The following is a 6,087-nucleotide window of genomic DNA, read 5'->3' on the forward strand; positions in this document are numbered from 1 at the left end:
TAATACAGATCTAAAGAGAGACAAAGTCTGACCCAAAGGCAATGGAAAAACTGGAACAAAGAGGACTTCACTGCTCTCACTAAAGCCTATGTAAGTACCCACCCAGATGGAGTTTTCACCGGCTGAAATCCCCTTTCAGCAGCAACATCTGACAGTGATAGACTCTGACACATACCCTCAAATAATTAAGCCAGAGAAACATTAGAATAAAAATATAACAAATGGTTCTCGGCTTCCCCAGAGGCACGAAAATCCAGAGGCAAAAGTCAGCTTACAAATAAAACTGGCAGCAAGAGTCCCTGCCTGGTGCTACCGGGCTGCTGCGTAGTCTCCTTTTCTGCATAACATACACACCTGCACCGAGTGTCTCTCTGAGGAGTTCAGGAGGAAGAAATCTATAGGAGGAGGTAGATAACGAGGAGAGAAATGACTAAGCGGAGGCGAGCGGGTTTGAGTCACACACACAGCTATCACCCTCACCCTGAGAGCTGTGCCGAGAGCTCTTGGCGCTGCTGTGTGGTGCTCCGAGCGTGGTTGCTGCTGGACGAGGTTTAAATAATCCACCCTAAAAAGGATCCTGCGCTTCCAACCTCCAAGGCAGAGTCACCGCTCAGTTCAAACATCCCCAAAGCTAGACCCAGCTCTGGTCTGAACCTCTGTTCAGAGGAAGGGATACGAGTTCTTGTTTGGTTTTTAATCACTGGCTTCCGCCAAAGCCCACTGAAATCCAGGGAAAAGCTCCCACTGACTCAAGTGAACTCTGACCCAGACACCAAGCATGAGACTTGACTGGGCGATTCCTTGGGCTTCCACCCTTTTCTCACATCTGCCAAGAGCTTTTACATACAATTCTTACAAAACCAAGATGAAAAAACATCCGTTATCCTATTAACCGTTCCTCCAAAACAGAGTGGGAGTTTCCCTCTTCACCGTGCAGGGTGCACCGTCCCGGCAGCAGCCGGCTGCTCCCCATCAGCTCCTCTTGTGGTTGCTCTTATGAAACGCAGACTATTCACCTGGAGGTAATTTCTCAGTGTGGACAGAGAAATATTACAGAAGCCAGGAAATAAAAGAGAGTTTCCAGTATCTGAAGCCCTTTATTAACAAGAGTTGAGTTGCGGTGATGAAAGCTTGCCACAGGTTTTGCATGTTCCTTTGAGTGGAGTTTAGACCGTAGGAAGAGCCAATCCTTCTTTGGGGGAGAAATTCACAGATACAAACACTATCATTTTTCCATCAGTAGAATGGGGTGTTTAATGGGACTAAACTCCTTCTTACCCTGAACAAAAACAAATCAAGTACCAAAAGCAACACTGCACTGAGCATGTGACTTCCAGAGCTTCTTCAGCTACATAAAAGGCAACTCGGATTGCCAAATCAAACCTGCTGCTGTCCCCAGCAATACCCCGCGCTCTTCGGGTCAGATCTCTGCCAGCTGTTTGGCACCATCACCGCAGTGCACGGGGCTGTGCAGATGCTGTGCTGTATAATAACAAAAAACCTCTCCGGGAGCCAGTACTGCCTCCTTTGTACTCATGTGCACGGTGAAGGAGGATGACTGTCAGTCTCTTCTAGGTGAGGGAGAAAGAGTTCAAATCTAAGGGTAACAGTGGTTTGAGTTTCCACGGCAAATGGCTTGGGGTTATTAACATGTATTTTTTCCATTGTAAAATGATCTCTTCTCAAATGCTCTAACACAAGGAGAAGATCCTAAAAATCCTGCCAGAGCCCTTACTGCTCAAAGTCACTATAAGAGAACACGGTTTACACTCTACTGCAAAAACCAAGGACAAAGCCTTTGATCTCCCATCTTTTCTCGTGGCCCGCTGTAGTCTCTGCCAGGTATAATCTTCAGTACTGAAGATCTCAGGATTATTGCACCACTCTGAGGAAGCTTTGATGGTTTTGGATGTATGAGGAGCAGATTTTCTGGACTCAAATCTATTATGTGGTTGCTTGCAATTATATGGACTTGGACTCAGCAACCCTGATTGTGCCTTCCTATAGAAAGCCTGCAGCCTGCCTCCAAAGGTAGCAAGCACCACCGGCCAGATTCTCCCTGGGTGCAAATCCATGCGGCGTCTCAGACCTTACGCTGCCAGTGACTCTACTCTTCACACGTGGCAGCAAGAACGAGAGAGCAATGCACTTGCTCATGAGCGCTGTGATTAAGAGGTACAAAAGCAAGTCCCTCCTGTGTTCTTTGTATCTGGGAGGGCTTTAAAAATCCCCCTCAATTACATTCCTGAAATAACGCTGCTAGAAACCTGTTAGGCGGTCTTCTTTAGAGAGGGTTCAGATTCTCTCCAGTGACTCCTCCAGTGCTAGGACACTTGCCTCTTAAAGATCTGAGTGGGGAGAGAGAGGTCTAACTTTAAATTAAAGTGTACCTGTAAATTTAAATTTAAGGGCATGTTCAACTGTATAAGACAGATGTAAACGTAAGTATTAATGACAAGCTTTCAGAAGTGGTGAATCAAATTTGCTTTTGCTTATAGCTTTGCAGATCGGGAGTGACTCCACTGAGATCAGTAGGTTACGCTGTGCACGGTCCATGGCTTTAAATAATCCTTTGCACCTGAGTGACGATTCTGGTTCAGAAACAATTTCAAAGACAGGTGAAGACCTGTGCATATTATTGCAGAGCGTAAACATTGTTCCAATGAGATTCAATTGCCAAGCTGCAGAGATTATACATTAGTGTGTTAGTAACTTGAGAAAAGGTTCTCTATGGCGTACACTGTTGAGTTAAGCAATGCGGCCAAATCAGTCTCTGGGCATCCCGTGGGATATTATGCTGCAGTTGCTTTCGATACCTCTTTGTCATCTACTTCCACTACAACATTACATTCCATTTACAGGCTCTAACCTAACAGATGATAACTTTGAGCCTCTAAGTTTAGGATTAAGAAATGCATGTATGGATCTCATCTGACAGCACGTGTTTGGGATCTAACAAACCTCACCCTTGGGCTTCTCCTGAGCCGTCTTAATCTCTGCCTTTCTCATGTGGATGCTGTATCAAGACCTCTCTGAACTTGGCAAAAGCCAAATACTTTCCTGATGCTTTGCCAAGTGATCAGCTAAGTCTTTTCACTTCCTGCTGAGCAGGAATGCCACGGGAAGGGCAGCGGCCATGTGGTGACAGGGCGCAAGAACATCGCAAGAAACAGCGGTGCTCATCTGGCCAGGCAGAATTAGTGCAACTAAAAGCAATCCCATCCAAAAGCCGGATCTGTGCACCACGGCATCGGTACACTCAGAGCTGATGGATGCTGAGAAGGAGGCAGAGGCGGCATTTCACATGTTCCCTAGCCTGAACTGCAAAATTCACTCTCAGCAATAAAATTCCACCAGGACAGCGCCTCAGGAGGACAACAGCTTACAGTGACAGTCCGTAACACGGAGCCTCTGCTTCCAAATGCTCACTCGGTGCCCTCCTTTTGCCTGGCCAGCACTTAGTTTTGAAGCCTGTCACAGCTGAATGCAGCAATGAGAGCCGCCTCTCAATTTGCCAAGACTACAGCTTTCAGCTGCCCACCATATATACTCTGGCCTTCGTAACCAAACAAAGGAGTACCAGCTATTCACTGAGTAAACCAAGGGGTTTATAAAAAAGGCATTAGACACGGCTACTCAAACAGCCCTCATCATCTAGACTGCTGTCATCTACTTCCTAATAAGCAGACAATTTTGTCAGGAAATTCTAAAATTCGGCACTGAGCACCTGAAAAGAATTTCCTATTCAAAACAGACAATAAAATGCAAAATGGAGCTATATTTTAAGATGGCTGGGTATGTTTTTGTGCGTTAGCACAAATGCCTCCGGAGAGGAAATTTTGCACATGCAGTACATTATTAATCATTTTCATAGCAATACTTTTTAGGACAAGAAAAAAATACATGAGGATTAACAGATTTTGAGGTTCATAAAAGACAATTTGATCCTTGATGACTTGGTTTTGTGTGCGGTATGTCCCTGAGGACTTATTCTGACAGTAATTCTGCACTGAGCTCCATATTTCTATTTGATTAAAATACGTCTTCCAGAAAGGCACTTGCAGTCCTTACTCAGACGTCTGGAGAAATGGAAACTTCACCACTTCTTCCGCTAGCTTGTCACCCACACTGCTGAGAAATGTGTATCTTGTGTACACAAACGGGAAACATCAGTATTCCGGACTCCTGCATCGTCCCTTTCTAATTCTGATTGATCACAGTTGTCATACGCTCCAGACCCAACTCCACCAGGCATCGAGTGCTGTGTCAATTCTCGCGGGTGTGCAGAAGAGACTCGGTGCGTTGCAAGAGCAGAGCGTCGGAGGGGAGAAGTGCCTCTTGCTCGGAGAACAGGCTTTGCTCTGCTGCAGAACGACTTCAGGCAGCAAACTACTTTTTAAGAGTTTAATAGGACTAAGTTCCCACGGATACATGTGAGTATCCTGCATGTTTAAGAAAACAAGTGTCTCGCTGACTCACTAATGCTTAGTGTCGCTTAATTAGATGTTCTTCTACTGGAAGGAAAAAAGGGAAGTTGAAATTAGGTATTTACTAAACAGATTAAGTAATTCTCTGTTTAGAAGAATGTATCACTCTGCTTATCTCTATCATCTCGTTGATCACCCAAAACAAATCAGGTAACGTGGCAGACAACACAGTATCTATTCCGTTCTCTTTTGGCCCTCTGTCCTGGCCCTTAAATGAAGACAGCGAACAAAACAGCGCAGAGCACAGCTTCAAAACAAAAAGGAGACAAGACTAAAAGTTGCGTGCAACCTAATTCTCAGCGATGATCTATTTACGCCAAATCCGGGTCTTACTTGAAGTCTGTGGCAGTCAATCCCCTTGACTGCCATGCAGGCAGGATTTGGCCCCGGTAAAGTATCCGCCTGCATTCCCAGCTGCTCGGTTCAGCTGCCGCAGAGGAATGCAGGGCCGGCGAGGGCGCTGGCATGGGATGGAGTCCGAACTTCCAGTGCAAAAAAAAATCTCCACCTCAGTGCCTGGATCTAAACTTTGTCAGTGCGATGGCTGAATCTGATAAAGCAAATCCCTGCCTGACAATAATTCAATTTAGATTCCTCTCCCTCACCAGCATTCAAACCATGTTCGAACCAGCTACTTTACTGAATATAGCTTTAAGCATTTGGACAGCTTTGGAAAGAGACACGGACATTGATGAGCAGTACTGGGAAGGAAAGCAGAGTTGTGTGTGTGTGTGTGTGTGTGTGTGTGTTAACTTTACAGCAAATCACAACCGAGTATTCAAAACAGTATTTTTATAGGGCTAAATTCTGCTCCTATGAGCCAGCAAGAGTTTCACCACTTTGTAGCATGCCACAGAGAATTAGATGACAGTTTGCACAAACGGACTTTGAGGAAGGATTAAAACAAGCAAATAAACACATAGCAGTCATTTTAGCACTCTGGTTTAAGCAGAAATATTTGAAAGCATAAAAGCCAGTTAAACCCTATTGGAAATCAATAGGAGCTGAGGAAATACAGCACTCGTACCCTTGGAAAGCTGTCCTTTGACTATGGATTGCCCTAATCTCTGCTTTCTCTAAAATAAGATCGAAACGTAAGGCGCCCATTGATTTTGCAACTGTCCCCAGATTTCCTATCTAGCTGTACACCTCGTTCATCACGCTGTGTACTTCACCCTCTCCGGGTGAATCAGCTGTCACTAAAGCTCGGATTTAAATCTTACTCTAACGTTGCCACGCTGTTCGGAGTAAATTTCAAGATACAAGAAAGAGGCTATTTCAGCCCCGGTTTTGTATCCACCGCCACCTAAGTCAGTCTCCGCGTATATCTGAAACACTCTGTGCTCTCTACCCGAGAGCCACACGGGGCACCGCCGGCTCTCCCCGTTGCCCGCAGAGATTTCTTTGACTGATGACTTGAAGCAAAGCAGCGGCTTCCTATCGCCAACGACGCTAACCCGGGAGAGAAAAGCCAAAGCACGGCAGAGCGGCCAGGAGAACTTTTTAGGAAGCTCCCACCAGCCGACATCTGCCTGGCAGGTTTTGTTTCGCGGGGGGCGCGGGGCGCTCCAAGTTCGCTCCCAGCTCGGGCAGCCCCGTC

Source organism: Aptenodytes forsteri, unplaced genomic scaffold, assembly GCF_000699145.1.
Source record: "Aptenodytes forsteri isolate BGI_AS27 unplaced genomic scaffold, ASM69914v1 Scaffold243, whole genome shotgun sequence".
Lineage (NCBI taxonomy): Eukaryota > Metazoa > Chordata > Aves > Sphenisciformes > Spheniscidae > Aptenodytes > Aptenodytes forsteri.